The sequence below is a fragment of the Lissotriton vulgaris genome, chromosome 3_2 (genome assembly GCF_964263255.1).
Source record: "Lissotriton vulgaris chromosome 3_2, aLisVul1.2, whole genome shotgun sequence".
NCBI lineage: Eukaryota > Metazoa > Chordata > Amphibia > Caudata > Salamandridae > Lissotriton > Lissotriton vulgaris.
In genome coordinates, this window is record NC_141690.1 from 48,404,704 (window position 1) to 48,422,517 (window position 17,814).

The window sequence follows — 17,814 nt, forward strand, 5'->3', positions numbered from 1 at the left end:
ATGAGCTTCAATCACTTGAAGCTCAATCCCGATAAGACAGAGGTCGTCCTCACCGGTGGTTCGTCTAATCCCTGGTCCTCAGCTCACTGGCCCCTTTCTTTTGGCCCTCCCCCCTCCCCTGTTTCCTCTGTCAGGACATTGGGCATCAAGATCAACAATGACCTGTCCATGCATGCCCAAATCAGTTCCGTCGTGTCTTCTTGTTTTTCTTCCCTCCGTTTAATCCGTAAGATCTCCCGGTTCTTTTCTGTGGATGCTCTCAAAACCATTATCACGGCCCTCATTACATCCCGCCTGGATTATGGAAACGGCTTGTACGTAGGTATTCCTGCCTACGAAACTCGCCGTTTCCAGGCCATCCAAAACCAGGCGGCCCGCCTTATCCTTCGTCTCCCCAAATTTTCCCACATCACCCCTGCCCTCAAAACCCTCCATTGGCTCACGGTTCATTTCAGGTCTCATTTCAAACTAGCTTGCTTGGCCTTTCGGGCGCACGCTCGCTCTGCCCCGCTTTTCATCAACTCACTTATCTCTTCTCACGCCCCCAGCCGTACCCTCCGCTCTTCTTCACTTTCTCTCCTTCACGTCCCCCGCTTCCGCAAATCCCGCACCGGGGGCACCCGATTCTCTGTGCTGGCCCCCCAGATTTGGAACAATCTCCCTCTCTCCATTCGCTCTATCCCTATTTTTTTTTACTTTCGTAAAGCTCTTAAAACTTTTCTTTTCCTTCAGGCATTCCCCGGCTAATCTTCTTTGGTTTCCTCTGTAGATTCTGATGTGCTCCTCAGCGACAGGAAGCCGCTTGGCCGCAGTGCGCTTTAGAAATTCCTTTTTCATTTCATTTCATTTCATGGAGGGTATGGATGGCATGGGATTGTGCTGATTTTTGTGGCTGCTGTTGGGGACTTGTCATGTGGGTGGGGCCATTTTGAGTGCTGGTACAGACAGGCCCTGGCCATGTGCTGGGGGCAAGGGGCTATTTTGAAGGCAGGCAGTGTTTTCAGGCCTGCACCCATTTTGCCTAGCTTTCATCCTTTATGCCCAGGGGTAGTGAGTGGTGCATGGGCCTAGTCTTTCTGTGGGGTGTCTTGAATTTAAACATCATTGAGGGCATGGGATTGTGCTGATGTTTGTGTGTTTTTCGATTTTTTAGGCTGCTGTTGGGGCCTTTTGCCCAGGGGTAGTGAGTGGTGCATGGACTGAGTCTTTCTGTGGGGTCTCTTTACTGTAAACATCATGGAGGGCATGGATGGCATGGGATTGTGCTGATTGTTGTGTGTTTTTCGTTTTTTTGGCTGCTGTTGGGGCCTTTTGCCCAGGGCTAGTGAGTGCTGCATGGACTTAGTCTTTCTGTGGGGTCTCTTTAATGTAAACATCATGGAGGGCATGGGATTGTGCTGATTTTTGTGTGTTTTTAGATGTTTGTGGCTGCTGTTGGGGACTGGCCATGTGGGTGGGGCCATTTTGAGTGCTGGTACAGACAGGCCCTGGCCATGTGCTGGGGGCAAGGGGCCATTTTGAAGGCAGGCAGTGTTCTCAGGTCTGCACCCATTTTGCCTAGATTTTATACTTTATGCCCAGGGGTAGTGAGTGGTGCATGGGCCTAGTCTTTCTGTGGGGTGTCTTGAATTTAAACATCATTGAGGGAATGGATGGCATGGGATTGTGCTGATTTTTGTGTATTTTTCGATTTTTTTGGCTGCTGTTGGGGCCTTTTGCCCAGGGCTAGTGAGTGGTGCATGGACTGAGTCTTTCTGTGGGGTCTCTTTAATGTAAACATCATGGAGGGCATGAATGGCATGGGATTGTGCATATTTTTGTGTGTTTTTCGATTTTTTGGGGTGTTGATGATGGGGACTGGCCATGTGGGTGGGGGCCATTTTGAGTGCTGGTATAGGCAGGCCATGTGCTGGGGGGCAAGGGGCCATTTTGAATGCAGGCAGTGTTCTCAGGCCTGCACCCATTTTGCCTAGCTTTCATCCATTATGCCCAGGGGTAGTGAGTGATGCATGGGCCTAGTCTTTCTGTGGGGTGTCTTGAATTTAAACATCATTGAGGGCATGGATGGCATGGGATTGTGCTGATTTTTGTGTGTTTTTTTATTTCTTTGGCTGCTGTTGGGGCATTTTGCCCAGGGATAGTGAGTGTTACTTGGGCCTAGTCTTTATGTTGGGTGTCTTGAATTTAAACATCATTGAGGGCATGGATGGCATGGGATTGTGCTGATTTTTGTGTGTTTCTCGATTTTGTTCGCTGCTGGTGGGGCCTTTTGCCCAGGGCTAGTGAGTGGTGCATGGGCCTAGTGTTTCTGTTGGGAGTCTTGAATTTAAACATCATTGAGGGCATGGATGGCATGGATGGCATGGGATTGAGCTGATTTTTGTGTGTTTTTTTGATTTCTTGGGCTGCTGGTGGGGCCATTTGCCCAGGGGTAGTGAGTGGTGCATGGACTGAGTCTTTCTGTGGGGTCTCTTTAATGTAAACATCATGGAGGGCATGGATGGCATGGGATTCTGCTGATTTTTGTGTGTTTTTCAGATTTTTTGGGGCTGCTGTTGGGGACTGGCCATGTGGGTGGGGACCATTTTGAGTGCTGGTACAGACAGGCCCTGGCCATGTGCTGGGGGCAAGGGGCCATTTTGAAGGCAGGCAGTGTTCTCAGGCCTGCACCCATTTTGCCTAGCTTTCATCCTTTATGCCCAGGGGTAGTGAGCGGTGCATGGGCCTAGTATTTCTGTGGGGTGTCTTGAATTTAAACATCATTGAGGGCATGGATGGCATGGGATTGTGCTGATTTTTGTGTGTTTTTCGATTTCTTTGGATGCTGTTGGGGCCTTTTGCCCTGGGCTAGTGAGTGGTGCATGGGCCTAGTCTTTCTGTGGGGTGCCTTGAATTTAAACATCATTGTGGGCATGGATGGCATGGGATTGTGCCGATTTTTATGTGTTTTTTGACTTTTTGGGATGTATAACTGGTGTTCCTCTGGCTTCCATTGCTTTTAGGTGCACCAGATTCAAGAGAACCACCAGTGCCAGGAAGAAGTCCTGCAGCGGTGTGTGTGTGCAGCATAACGTCACGCGACGTCACGTCTGGCCACAGACAACTCTGCAACTCGTGCAACTGCGGCCTGCTGTTCTGACCTCTGAAGAAGATGGCCCCAAAAAAAGTTCCCCGTAGCTCCTCTAGCAAGAAAGTTGCCAGTAAGGAGCAGAAGAAGCAAGTTACCAAGGAGACTGGTGTGCCGCCTGCCAAATTTTTTTGTAATAAAAAAAAAAAGTACGCCTGCAGCAGCAGCAGGATCTGCTGGGGACCAAGCTGGGAGCAGCACTCCCGCTCCTTTGGGCTCAGTGCCACCACCACCATGCCAACTTAAGTCCAAGCCCTCGAGTGCTGCAGAGGCAGCCAGTCTAGTTGTTCAAACACCATCGACCAGTGATGTTGGCTCATCGCAAGAAAGTAGCAGCAATGTCCCTCAATCAACACAGATTGTTGTAACTTATCTGACGAGTGTTCAACAACCACAGCCGCAACAAGAACCACATGTGCAAGTACAAACCCAAGTACATGTGGAAGGAGAGGCAGCGCAAGGAGATGCGCAAGCAGAGGTGCATGGAGGGGTGCAAGTGCCCACAATAGTTGTTCCTCCCGAAGTAGGGGCACATCAGGAAATCATTCAAGCTGAGGTATCATTTGAGGAAGCCACTCCTCCTGATCATTCATTGTCTTCCACATCCCTAGCAAGGAAAAGATCAAGGATGGTGTCTACATCTTCTTCAAGCCCACCTCCTTCTGATGATATGGATCAAACTTGGGAACCACCACTGCCGTCTGAGAGTGAGGCACACCATGATCTGACAAAGTTAGCTAAACGTAAAAGGAAGGTCCCCGAAACTCTTGTACTTATGGAGTGTGGTGCTGAAGAAGAAGTGGTGTCTACTACTCCTGCTGATGAAGACTCTCACGACGACGACGCATTCATCATACATGCCACTCCAGCCTCAGCGGGCATGCAGCAAACAGACATTTTGACCCTAGCCCGAAAAGCTGCTGAGCGTGATGTTGTCGACGAGGAGGCAATGGGAACACCATCATTGGAGTTAACTAGTACACCACCACCTACCGATTCCATTTTTCTTTCTCGCAAGAAGGGACCTCCATCCACCTCGACCTCAATCAGTGGAGGTGCAAGTGCACAACGTAGTAAATTTTGGCAACACACATCCTCCACTTCATCTGGCATTAGCAGCATGCCCACCAGTATCGCCTCCTCCGCCCCCCACAGACATTTCAAGTCCGTAGTTTGGGACTTCTTTAGTGTTTGCCCAAAAAGGGAAAACATAGCCATTTGTAGCATTTGTAAGCTTGCAGTTAGTCGTGGTAAGTTTGGTACCAACTATGGCACCGGAGGCCAGAGAGGTCATCTTCAGAGACAGCACACTGTCCACTGACTTGCGCACCTAAAGGAGATCAAGGAAGCCCAAATTGGAAGTCAACAAACTGTATAAATTGATGTTTCATCTGATGATGACGAGGAGGAAGAAGCGTCAAACACTTCACTTACACCCAGTACCCCTGTCAGCAGCACACCCCCTGTGATCCACACTAAGAGTGTGGGAGAGAGTGAGACACCAATGTGAAAAAGTTCATCATCACCGAGCGTAACTGGGTCGAAGAAGTCATCATCATCATCATCCCGTAAAATCATGGTCCAGCTCACCATTAGAAGCATGTTTTTTTCAGAAGCGCCATTTGATCGCAACCACCCACTGACGCGTCTGTATAACACTAAGCTGGCTAAAATGCTAGCTCTGGACCTTCTCCCTTTTTCTTTTGTGGAAGGGGTTGGTTTTCTAGAATTAGTGGCAATGCTAAGCCCTAAATGGAAGGTTCCAAGCCAATTCTATTTTGCCAGAGTTGCGGTTCCAGCACTACATGAAGATGTGCTAGATGTGATTGGGGCAGCTTTGCAGAAGAGTGCTGTTCACACTATACATCTGACAACAGACATGTGGACCAGTGGCGCAGGCACTGATTACATGTGCATCACTGCACACTGTGTCTCTTTTTCAGGAGTTACAGCAAAGCTAAGGGCAGGTGTTGACCCGGACAACGTTTTTAAAGCTGGTCGGAAACATGCAACACTAGCCATGTTTGGCATGGAGACAAGTCATACAGGAGAAAACATTTTGAAGGAGTTTAACACAAAGGTCTTTCAATGGCTGTCCCCCAAAAAACGCAAGATTGGTTATGTTTCCACGGATAATGGTGCCAATGTATTTAAGGCCATGGAGCTGGGTAAATATTTCAGAGTGCCGTGTTTGGCGTACTGTATAAACCTGGTTGTTAAAAAATTCTTGAGTGAAGAAAGTCCAGTGTACGAGTTAGTGACCACCTGCCAAAGAATGTGCAACCATTTCAGTCTTTCTTTTAAGGCCCAGAAGCATCTGAGGGGCCTGCTACATGAACGTCGAATGCCAGTGAAAGCACTCATCCAGCAGGTGCCAACACGTTGGAACTCAACCTTCTACATGCTTGAGCGTCTGTATGAGCAGTTTACGGTACTCGATCAGTATTTCCTAACACTGGGTACAGCTCTGAAGGACCTGAGGCTAGATGTGGCGCAATGGGAGCCAGTTAAAAGCCTGACAGACATGCTTCGTCCTTTTGAGGTCTTCACGCGTGCAGTCAGCAGGGAGGACTGTAATTTGGGAAAAGCTATCCAATTGTTGCGCATGCTAGAGCACCAACTGAAGGCAGTGTCTTCTATGTTTGAAAAAGATGAAGAAAAGCAAGAAGCTTTTTATTTTTTTTATTTTATTTTTTATTATATTTATTTTTTTCCCATGTTGCACACACTTTATACATTATGGAATTTTCCAGCATTAATACTTCATGCTTCAGAGCTAAATAAACTGTTTTTACAAGATATACAAGTTTTTCGTTACACATTTCCACAAACAGTGTTTATGAGTTTCTTAGTTAAATACAATTAAAGCTTAAGCCCTTCTTGGATGTGCCTGAGACCCAATTCCTTCCTTCCAAATACTTATGGGTTGCCATATTCTTAGGCCTAATGTCCTTCCCCTTTTCCCTTTACGTGCATAGATTTTCTTCTCCATATTATACGCATTCAAGAGATTAGCCAGCCAAGTTTGCAGTGTCGGTGGGTTTTTGTCAAGCCAAGCCCTTGCTAGGGTCAATCTATATACTGACATTGCGACAAACAGAAATTCCTGATGTATGTCAGCTCCTTCCAATCCCAAACCTAAGATTATTCTAGCTGGGCTAAGAATGATTTGAATACCCAGGGATCTATCTAGAAAACCCTCGATGTCCCTTATTAGCGTGTGTAATTGAGGGCATGTAGCGAAGATATGGATACTATCTGCTTCGCTAGCGTTGCATCGGGGACAATTTATGCCCGTGCTCCCTCCCTATTTAGCTATCTTAGCAGGAGTATGGTACAATGAATAAATAGTTTTGTAGTGTTGTGACTGCATGGGGGATGAGCACAGTATAGTACGGCCCAGGTCCAATGATTTTTTAAACCACCCAGTATCTATGCTGAGTTTTTCCGCCCATTTGTTACCCACCTTTCCTAAGTCATCAGTTTTCCCTTTCATCAAACAGGCATAGAAAGACCTAATGGCACAATCCCCCGAAAGTCTAATTTTTTCCAGTATCTCATTCCTGCCTACACCCACAGACCCCCCTGCTTTATCATTAAAAAAACTCCTGACCTGGAGATACTTGAAGAAATCTCTATTGTTAATACCATATTTAGTTCTTAAATCTGCGAACTGTACGATCCCCTCTATATCAAATAAGTCCCCGATCTGGATGATTCCACTGTTCGCCCATTCAAACACTGCTTCATCTGCAAAGATTGCATGAGGAAACGACCTGTTTCTAAAGAGTCTAGTGTATCTGTTATACTTCCCAATTTTACTTCTTTTCAAGAAGGCAGTCCATATCTTAACAGCAGTTGAGACCGTCTTAAACCTTGTTCTTTTAAAGTAGCCATAATCAATACAATTAAAGAAGCAGTTTCCCACGTCTGTCCCTAAGACCGTAGCATACACTTTTGTAGACAGGTTATTGACTCTTTCATCCAGGCCATTTCCTCCTATTAACCCCTGCATGTACTGTAGAGCAGCTGCCATATAGTATAGCCTGAAATCCGGTGCACCCCACTCCCCCCCTTCCCTTGGGAGCGTCATATATTTATATGCCCTTCGCGTCTTTCCATGGGCCCAGATGAATCTGTTGCATAATGTCTCTAGTGTATTAAACCAACTATTCTCGATGAATAAAGGAATCGATATGAAAAAGTAAAGAAATTTGGGGAGAATCAACATCTTGATAACATTAGTGCAACCCATCAGTGAGAGGTGTAAATTATTCATTCTTATTAGATCTATTTTTACTCTTAACATCAGAGGAGCCATGTTGATCTCTACCACCCTATCCAGATTTGCTGATATAGCCACCCCCAGGTACATGGCTGAACCAACTACCCTAGCGTCATTACACCCTGAGTAGCTATTTTCAACGATCTGTATCTTGGGTTTATTCAATTTATATCCTGAGATTAGACCGAAGCGTTCTGCCTCTACCTCGATTTCCCGAATAGCAGTGGAGGGGTTAGGTGTCAAAATAGCGACATCATCCGCATACGTGAGGGTTTTTATTGCACAGCCGTTTATGTTCATCGGAACAATCAGTGGATTCTGTTCCAACCTGCGCAGATAGGGATCCAAGTATAGCGCAAACAACAGGGGGGATGATGGACAACCCTGTCTGGTCCCTCTACATATCTTGACTGCTGCAGAGTTTCCCCTATTGACCCTAATCTTAGCCATTGGGTTGATATACAAGGTCTGTATGGCCTTAATAAAACCCTCCCCAATTCCATTCCACCTCATGGCTGACCATAAGTATCCCCAGGAGACCCTATCAAATGCCTTCTCTGCATCTAGAAAGAGCGCTGCCATAGGGTCTCCTAGGGTACCTGCTGCATCAAACATGGTGATGACCTGCCTAACATGCTGTGTGGTTCCTTTACCTGGGATAAACCCGTGCTGGGAAGAACTGACTAAACCCTCGATCACCCTTGCTAATCTTATAGCTAACATCTTTGAGCAAATCTTGACGTCAGCATTCAACAGGGTAATTGGGCGGTAAGAACTTGGTTCGGTTGTTGATTTACCTTTTTTTAGTATTACGATTATATTGGCTGCACCCCAGGACTCAGGGACAGATTCACCCTTTTGTGCCATTGCCATGATGTTAAACATGTCCCCTATGATTGCTGTTTGAAAAATTTTAAAGAATTCGACCGGGATCTGGTCCGGCCCTGCTGCCTTCCCAGAGGGCAAACTGCCAAGAGCAGTAACTAATTCCTCTACCCGGAGTCCAGCATCTAGCTCCTCCTTTTCCATTGTAGAGAGCACAGAGGGAGGCACCTCGCTCAGATATGTTTCTACCACTTCTGTACTTACTGTAATGTCTGAGGAGTAGAGATCTGTGTAAAACTGTTTAAAAACCTCCCTTACCTGTCCTGACTCTGTTAGTAAGTTCCCCTGTGTATTGACTATTTCTTTAACGTCTGCTGTTGCTACTCTCTGCCTGGTCCGCACGGCTAAGATATGTCCGACTCTTTCACTGAGCTCATGTGCGTTATCCCTATTAGCCATATATTTCTCAACCATTTTTTGTGTAACCCCTTCCAGGGCATCTGCTCTCAGCGATATTAGTTTAAGTATAATTTGTTCTATCTCGACCTGTTGTTGAACAGCTACTGCTAGATCTTCTTCAGCCTTTAGTAGATTTAGGCGTATTTCTTCTGACTTCTGTTTCTCTTTTTTTTGTGCGGACAATACAATACAAAGCTTAACGTCTCCCCTCTAACAGCAGCCTTAAAGGCATCCCAAACTATCCCTGGGGGTGCTGTTCCTCTATTTATATCCCAGAAATCCTTGATCCATTTTGTCATATACTCCCTGTATATGTTATCTTGCAGTAGCGACCTTTCAAAAGTCCATTCCATCTCTTTTTTATTAAAGTTCCCTAATTTTATTGTCAAGACTAATGGACTGTGATCGAATATAATTCGGGGTTCTTTTTCAATTTTAGATTCGCCGATTAATCTATTTGAAATTAAAAAGTAATCAAGTCTGACCAGCACCTGGTGAGGTGATGAGAAGAAGGTGCTACCATCTAAATTTGGGTGCCATTTTATCCAGGGATCTTCCAATGAGTTGTGAGTCGCCATGTCAGACAGTGCCCTATACACCTTCCTCTTCCTGCCTCGATATTGTGAGCCTAGCTGCAAAAATGAGCTGGTTGGGTCATGTATATTGAAATCGCCACAACATACAATTGGCTCAGGCCATTGTGCTAATTCCCCATCCAGATACTGGAATACATCTGGGTCGTCTTCAGTAGAACCATATTTTGTTGCTAAGGTGAATGTCTCCCCCTTAAAGGCTATCTCGGTCAGCACCCACCTACCCCATTGATCTTCTTTCTTCTTTTTTATAATTGTATCCCTACTCCTACCCAGCACAGCCACCCCTCTAGTTTTAGTGCTTTGATTTGATTTTGCCATAACTTCGAACCCTAGTTGGCCCAATAGGTGGGAGTTAGTGCCCTCTATATGGGTTTCTTGCAAACAAACCAAATCTACATGCAGTGTTCTGAGTAGTGCTGCTACCTTAAGCCTCTTTTTTTGTTCATTGAGCCCACATACATTCATCGAAGTTATCCTACATGCCATATAGCTCTGTTGCTTACATCCCCAAGCTGATAATCATCTATTTTATCTGTACTTTGCTGTATATCCTGTGTTCTTTTCTCTACCCAAGCTTGTAGTGCCGATTTCAAAACATCAAATTCTTGTGCAACATTTCTGCTCTTCCCCCTCCCTTCCCGTCCGACCCCTACTGTCCCCTCCTTACCCACACCCCGTGCCCTACCCTCAATGTGCTCCCCCCTCCCACCTCCCCCCTCCCCAAAGAGACACCCTGGGTACATGTCCCAGGTGTGGTTGTCAGTTAGGGCAGTCCGTGTCAGAGAGGCCCCGTGTCCCGGAAATCATATCAAAGTATTCCCTGCATCGCTTAAGAACAAACTCTCTTCCTTACAATATAAATAGAACCTCTGATTTGAAAATAAATATTCTAGTTCAATATGTACTTATTTTACTGACATGCGAAGTTATGTCCTGTTTTTTGAGTTGTTGCTGTGTATTTCTTCTTTAAGAAAGTGTTTTCAGGACTTTTGGTGTTTACCGGCGTCCTGATGATTATTTCCCCCCAATTTCGTTCAGATAAGCTTCTGCCTGTACTTCACTAGTAAAGGTTTTGGTGGTGCCTTTATAGATTATTTTTAGTCTTGCTGGATTTTGGAGAAATATCTTTGCCCCCTTTTGCTCGAAAGGAGTAATCAACTGTCTCATCCTCCATCGACGTTCTACAGTCATATGAGCAAAATCTGGGCGCACAAAAAAAGAAAAGTCCTTGAATTCCTTTTTCCTTGAGGGCCTTGCAATGTCATAGATGGCTTCTCTTAGTCTGAAGTTCCCTATATAAACCAGCATTGCTCTAGGATACTGTGCTGGTTTCTGGCTGTGTTTCGGGAGTGCCAAGGGGAAACGATGTGCTCGTTGGATTTCTGTGTTCATATCCCAACCTTCAAGCTCAGGAAAGGCTGCCTTTACCAAGTTGACCATATATCCCCTCGGGTCGTCCTCCTCAACACCTTCGGGAATGCCTAGAAAACGCAGATTATTCCTCCTGCCTCTGTTCTCTAAGTCTTCGACTTTTTGCATCAGATCCTTGATTACTCCATCATGTTCTACCCCTTGTTTCTGAAGTTTGCTAAAGTCTGATTCTAGGTTTTCAGTGCAAGACTCTACAGAGGCCATTCTGTTAGATATTTCCGAACATGTTTGGTCAACTTTTTCCACCACTCCTCGAAGTTCCTGGATAGCATCATGATTCCTGTTACTGTCCTTCTTAACGTCTTTGTGGAAATGCTTGATTGAATTCAGTACTTCGCTTAAGGAGGGCTCCCTTGTGTTTATCATATCAGAACCTTTTTCCTTTGGCGGTGGACTATTTTTTTGCTGCTCACGATGACGTTGACGTTCTCTTGGTACTCTTGATCGGCTATTCCTATGTTTGCCATGCTCTAAGTTGCCTCCTGGGTCTGTGGTCTGTGGACTATTTTTTTGCTGCTCACGATGACGTTGACGTTCTCTTGGTACTCTTGATCGGCTATTCCTATGTTTGCCATGCTCTAAGTTGCCTCCTGGGTCTGTGGTCTCTTCGCCATTTGATTGACAGTGCCTTCTATGTTTTATTCTTCTTTTTCCCCAGTCATCTTTTTTTTTTTTTTTTTTTGGCGGAGGAATTATTACAGCACCTACTTGGCGATGAACGTCTTCAAATGATCCACTCAGAACAGCATTACATTTGTGCTACTATTCTGGATCCACGCTACAAAAAGGCACTGGCAGGCAGAGCATTCTTTGCTTTTGGTGACACAGAAGTTTTAATGTACAAACATTGGCTAGCTGTGTCAGCCATGAGGTTTGTAAGAGAACGGCAGAAAATTGAAGGAAAAGGCAGTACATCAGCATCAGCAGGCCATCCCCAGTCAAAAGAATCCACTTTTGCACCTGTGGCTGTGGCAGAAGTGACCTCTCAGCCATTATAGACACCGGCAACTGGATCATCTGCACCAGACACAACAGTAACATTGGGTGAAGAAGAGCATTGGCTAACTCAGCTTGGGTTTGCTTCTCAAAAGGTCTCAGCAAAAAGTAAGCAAAGTGGTGGAACCGTGGATAACCTTGAGTCGATGGTGCAGGACTATCTGAATGACTCAACAGAGGTCTATATTCATGATGACCCATTGGCGTATTGGCATGGAAAAAAGAATTGTGGCCAGAGATCTCCAACCTGGCTATAAACTACTTGTCTTGCCCACTCGCAAGCGTGTCTTCTGAACATGTTTTCAGTGCTGCTGGTGGCATTGTAACTTGCAAAAGGACCTGCCTCTCGCCCAAAAATGTGGAGAGGTTAACAATGATCAAGATGAATCAGCACCTCATACTACCAGATTACAAAGTACGAGAATACACGCCGGAAGAAGATGAGGAGGACAGCAACTTAGATGAGGGAATTTCTTCTCTGTTAGGTTACCTACTCCCACCTGAATCCGCAGAGTATGAGGACGAACTCTTATTCCCTGACACCGAGCCCTGAAAATGAGCCAATGAATCAATAACTTTCTTTTTCGTCCTTATTCACTTTTATTTCTGTGTGTCTGTCTTTGTTTGTTTTGCACAGTTAATATAAATAAAAACAAAAACAAGCCCATCAGCAGAACTGTCTTCACTTATTTGCTTATTGATTTGAAGGTGCCGCAGTCTGCATTCCTCAGGTTCACAAGTACACAAGAACTTGCTCCTCTATCCTGCTCCTCCAGACTCCTATTTCCCTAAAAGCAGAGGGCTGGGGCCTGTTTGGGGGGCTTCCTGGTGTTTGTGGGTGGGTTTTGGGGTCTGGGAGCACTGCTGGGTATGGATACTTTTGATTGCAAGAGGTTTGAAGCAAATCCATGGTGGCAGAGGGGGGTTAGGGCCTAGCTGCAGAGCACGCGCGGAGTGATTTTGGAAATTGCCCTGAAAATGACTGAGTCACCATTTTTGTACTTTAGCTTTTTGGATGTTTGGGGGTCTTCTAATTGTTTTCGCCTGGGTTGACAGCTCTGTGGCCATTGCTGGGAATGTCTAATACCGCATAAAACTGGTTTGGACCAAATCCATGAGGAAAAAGTTTTTGCTTTTTCTGACATTTCGCTCAATTTAGCATTTTCGGGGGCCTGTTTGGGGGGCTACCTGGTGTTTGTGGGTGGGTTTCGGGGTCTGGGAGCACTGCTGGGTATGGATACTTTTGATTGCAAGAGGTTTAAATCAAATCCATGGTGGCAGAGGGGAGTTAGGGCCTAGCTGCAGAGCGCACGCTGAGTGATTTTGGAACTTGCCCTGAAAATGACTAAGTCCCCATTTTTGTACTTTTGCTTTTTGGCTGTTTCGGGGTCTTCTACTTGTTTTCGCCTGGGTTGACGGCTCTGTGGCAATTGCTGGGAAGGTCTAATACCGGATAAAAGTGGTTTGGACCAAATCGGAGGCAAAATTATTTTTGCGTTTTTGCTGACTTGCTTGTCTTTGAGGTGCTGTTTGAGGGGGTTCCGGGTGTTTGTGGGTGGGTTTTGGGGTCTGGGAGCACTGCTGGCACAGTCTAATTTTGATTGCATTTGCTTTTCAGGAAATCCATGGTGGAAAACTGGAGTTATGGCCTAGCTGCACAGCGCGTTTGGACAGAATTGAAAGAAGGCCGAAAAATATTGTAAGTATGAGATTTTCCATTTTTGCTTTTTGCCTGTTTGGGGGTGTTGTGCTTTTTTGCTGGTGGGTTGGCGGGTCTTGGGGCATTTCTGGGAAGATCTAATACCGGATAAAAGTGGTTTGGACAAAATCAGACTTGAAAACGTTTTTGCCTTTTTGCTCACTATCATGTTGTCTGGGGCCTGTTTTGGGGGCTTCCTGGTGTTTGTGGGTGGGTTTCGGGGTCTGGGAGCACTGCTGGGTACGGATACTTTTGATTGCAAGAGGTTTGAAGCAAATCCATGGTGGCAGAGGGGAGTTAGGGCCTAGCTGCAGAGAGCGCGCGGAGTGATTTTGGAAATTGCCCTGAAAATGACTAAGTCCCCATTTTTGTACTTTTGCTTTTTGGCTGTTTGGGGGTCTTCTACCTGTTTTCGCCTGGGTTGACGGCTCTGTGGCCATTGCTGGGAAGGTCTAATACCGGATAAAAGTGTTGTGGACCAAATCGGAGGCGAAATATTTTTTGCGGTTTTTGCTGACTTGCTTGTCTTTGAGGTGCTCTTTGGGGGTGTTCCGGGTGTTTGTGGGTGGATTTTGGGGTCTGGGAGCACTGCTGGCACAGTCTAATTTTGATTGCATTTGCTTTTCAGGAAATCCATGGTGAAAAACGGGAGTTATGGCCTAGCTGCACAGCCCGTTTGGACAGAATTGAAAGAAGGCCGAAAAATATTGTAAGTATGAGATTTTCAATTTTTGCTTTTTACCTGTTTGGGGGTGTTGTGCTTTTTTGCGGGTGGGTTGGCGGGTCTTGGGGCATTGCTGGGAAGGTCTAATACCGGATAAAACTGGTTTGGACAAAATCAGACTTGGAAATGTTTTTGCCTTTTTGCTCACTATCATGTTTTCTGGGGGCTGTTTGGGGGGCTTCCTGGTGTTTGTGGGTGGGTTTCGGGGTCTGGGAGCACTGCTTCGTATGGATACTTTTCATTGCAAGAGGTTTGAAGAAAAATCCATGGTGGCAGAGGGGAGTTAGGGCCTAGCTGCAGAGTGCGCGCGGAGTGATTTTGGAAATTGCCCTGAAAATGACTAGGTCCCCATTTTTGTTCTTTTGCTTTTTGGCTGTTTGGGGGTCTTCTACTTGTTTTCGCCTGGGTTGACAGCTCTGTGGCCATTGCTGGGAAGGTCTAATACCGGATAAAAGTGGTTTGGACCAAATCAGAGGCAAAATTATGTTTGCGTTTTTGCTGACTTGCTTGTCTTTGAGGTGCTGTTTGAGGGGGTTCCGGGTGTTTGTGGGTGGATTTTTGGGTCTGGGAGCACTGCTGGCACAGTCTAATTTTGATTGCATTTGCTTTTCAGGAAATCCATGGTGGAAAACGGGAGTTATGGCCCAGCTGCACAGCGCGTTTGGACAGAATTGAAAGAAGGCCGAAAAATATTGTAAGTATGAGATTTTCCATTTTTGCTTTTTGCCTGTTTGGAGGTGTTGTGCTTTTTTGCTGGTGGGTTGGCGGGTCTTGGGGCATTTCTGGGAAGGTCTAATACCGGATAAAAGTGGTTTGGACAAAATCAGACTTGAAAACGTTTTTGCCTTTTTGCTCACTATCATGTTCTCTGGGGCCGGTTTTGGGGGCTTCCTGGTGTTTGTGGGTGGGTTTCGGGGTCTGGGAGCACTGCTGGGTATGGATACTTTTGATTGCAAGAGGTTTGAAGCAAAACCATGGTGGCAGGGGGGAGTTAGGGCCTAGCTGCACAGCGCGCGCAGATTCAACAGGACAACTACAACAACGCACAGGTACAGTATCCGTTCTTTTCTAATTATGTTTTAAGTAATGTTATTGCTGTGAACTTCTATGAGTGTGACTCTGTATTTCTTTGATCTCTGCTTCTAAATTCATCCCTACTGCCATTCTATAGGTTTTACTTCTGCTATTTTGTAAACCTAATTTATTTGTAAGAAGTGTTTCTCTGAGTGCAGAGATAGACAAGTGAAAAGTAAACGCTGCAGCCCTGAACTGTCGCATACTTTCATTCACGGTTGTCAAATGTACTACTTACTTTTCAGTAACCATGCATGCAGTAGTGCATGCACTTCCTTTATGTCACTTAAAAGATTTATTGTTAGCTTTGTACCCAAAGATTTCTTTATCTTCAATTATTGTTTGTCCATGCAGTGCTTTTTTTTTCTTCTCTCAACAAAACTTTCCCAAAATACCCCATTCCCATCCATTTTCCAAACCCTAACCCTCTTCCCCCGGGCTGTGTGGTTTTGATTGATGTGTGACTAAATGACAGCAATAATTCCACACACTTGCTGGGGAGGATAAGGTCATAGCAACAGGCTGGTGAAGGAATCCGAGGATATATTCTATTCTTATTCAGCTTGACACACAGTCACTATTGGCAAATGAAAGCAGATTTTCATGTGCGCCATCAACTTGATTGGTCATCAAGAACATCCTCCTCCTAGACGTGGCAAATTATTACGCTGCTGAGTCCTTCACCTTCGGTACTATTTCTTGTAGTAGTAGCCAATGTCAAAGAAATTCAACACAAGTACTAGTTATCCTTTCAATACTTTACCATTTGTTAGGCTATATTGTGGCAATGTTCTAGTGTACTGTCACCTGCTATATTCTCTATCGTACCATTCTAATGCTACAGTAAGGACAAACAAGGTTTCCTTTTCTTTTTTTTCAGATGCTGCAACTGCCACTATTTAACACCACTAGTACCAACGCAAGGATTGTCAACCTTAATCGCCATTTGCCATGCAGCCAGCCCTGTGCCTAGCTCTATTTCCAAACTACAGGTAAGATAAGCGTTTGGGGGGAGGAAGTATAATGGAGTATTAGGAGAGACGAGAGACTGACGCTAGTACTAGTAAAGTCCTAGGACTATTGAATTCACTTACTCTGTGAGAGGCACTTAGTTTTGAAAACATTTGGGCAATTAATTACACAACTTGAATCAAGATGCCACTTAAGTTTCACAAAAACAAAGTTACTGTTAAGCCCCCACCCACCAGCCTCAAAAGCAGTAAAAAAAACACATATGCTAAGATAAAGTTTAAAGTATATTTATATCCCTGACAAAAATAATCTCCCGCAAGACCCAACCCACCCCCACTCCCTAACCCCAACGAATGTCCGTGAAAAGTCCAAAAAACCCAACTCCCAATTCCCACCCCCCAGAAGTCTTTAAAAAAGGGGCAAGGGACAGTCTCCTCCTACTGCTGGCTGCTGCTGTTGACTTTCCGGGCCAGGTCGGAATGCTCCTTGCGGAGGGTCTCGAGCAGGGTTTTCGTGTTGAGCAGCTCCTGCTCAAGGTAGGAAACCCTCAGGGAAAGGGGGTGCATCCGTTTTTTGCAACTGCTATGGGGGGCAGCTGATTTCTTTGCTGCTCGGTGGTGGCGGGTGGCTGCGGTACCCCGGCTCCGTACCGCTGGAGACCTACTGCGCTGACTGGGTGACCCAGGGAGCGCAGAGGAGGATGCAGCTGTGCCGGTAGATGTTGTTGTTGACTGCGTGTCCCCCTCCTCCTGGGCCACCACCTGCCGATATTCAGTGACAGTGGCCTACAGGCTCCGTTGTCGGGCCTGTCTAGCCAGCTCCTTCCGGGTTGGTTTGGAAGGAGCATCTATATGAAGAAAGAAAGACATAGTCTGTAACCAATGTTCTTTAAGATTAACACAAAATGATTCAGCAGAAAGTTGTGTCACAGTAGAACTAGCAACTTGCAAGTGCAGTACATAACTATTGTGGCCAGTATCTATCTAACCTCCCACTTCTTCACCCTTGCTCTAACATAAGTGGGAGTTTAAGGAATCAATTCTACGAGCACTATGGACTCACTCCATTAGAGCCGACTATGACAGTACCCCAGTCTTCTTCTTCTTCTTCTCTCTTGTTTAGCAAAATTGGTACGTTAACTTCTGCAAGCCGGCATTATACCAGCGCAGTCAACTTGCACCCGAGAAAAACAGACACCCGCCATGATGAGTGAGACAGACTTGCGTTACTGTACCAGTCCAGTACATGCAGGTGGTGATGCTTTTACTTTTCTTTTACGGGTTGCACTGAGAATACTCTGTTAAAAGGGCTACTGCTTAATTAATTTAACTTTCACCCTAGAGTACCAATGAATACTAGAAAAGGAAAATGAAGAAGATAAATAATCTGATTATCTATCACTGCACATGGTATGCATTTGCTTACATATGGGATGACTTTAGGTGCTTTGCTTTTTATTGAGTGAACAGTGATACATCCACACATGAATGACCGAGTTCTACTAAACTTATTAACAGAGGTAGTGAGTGGCCATCATAATAGCTGGATATATGCTGTGCTTGCAATACAAAATACTGCTACTATTCATGGTAGTATTCGGACAAAATTACAACTGCTTTTCCTTGC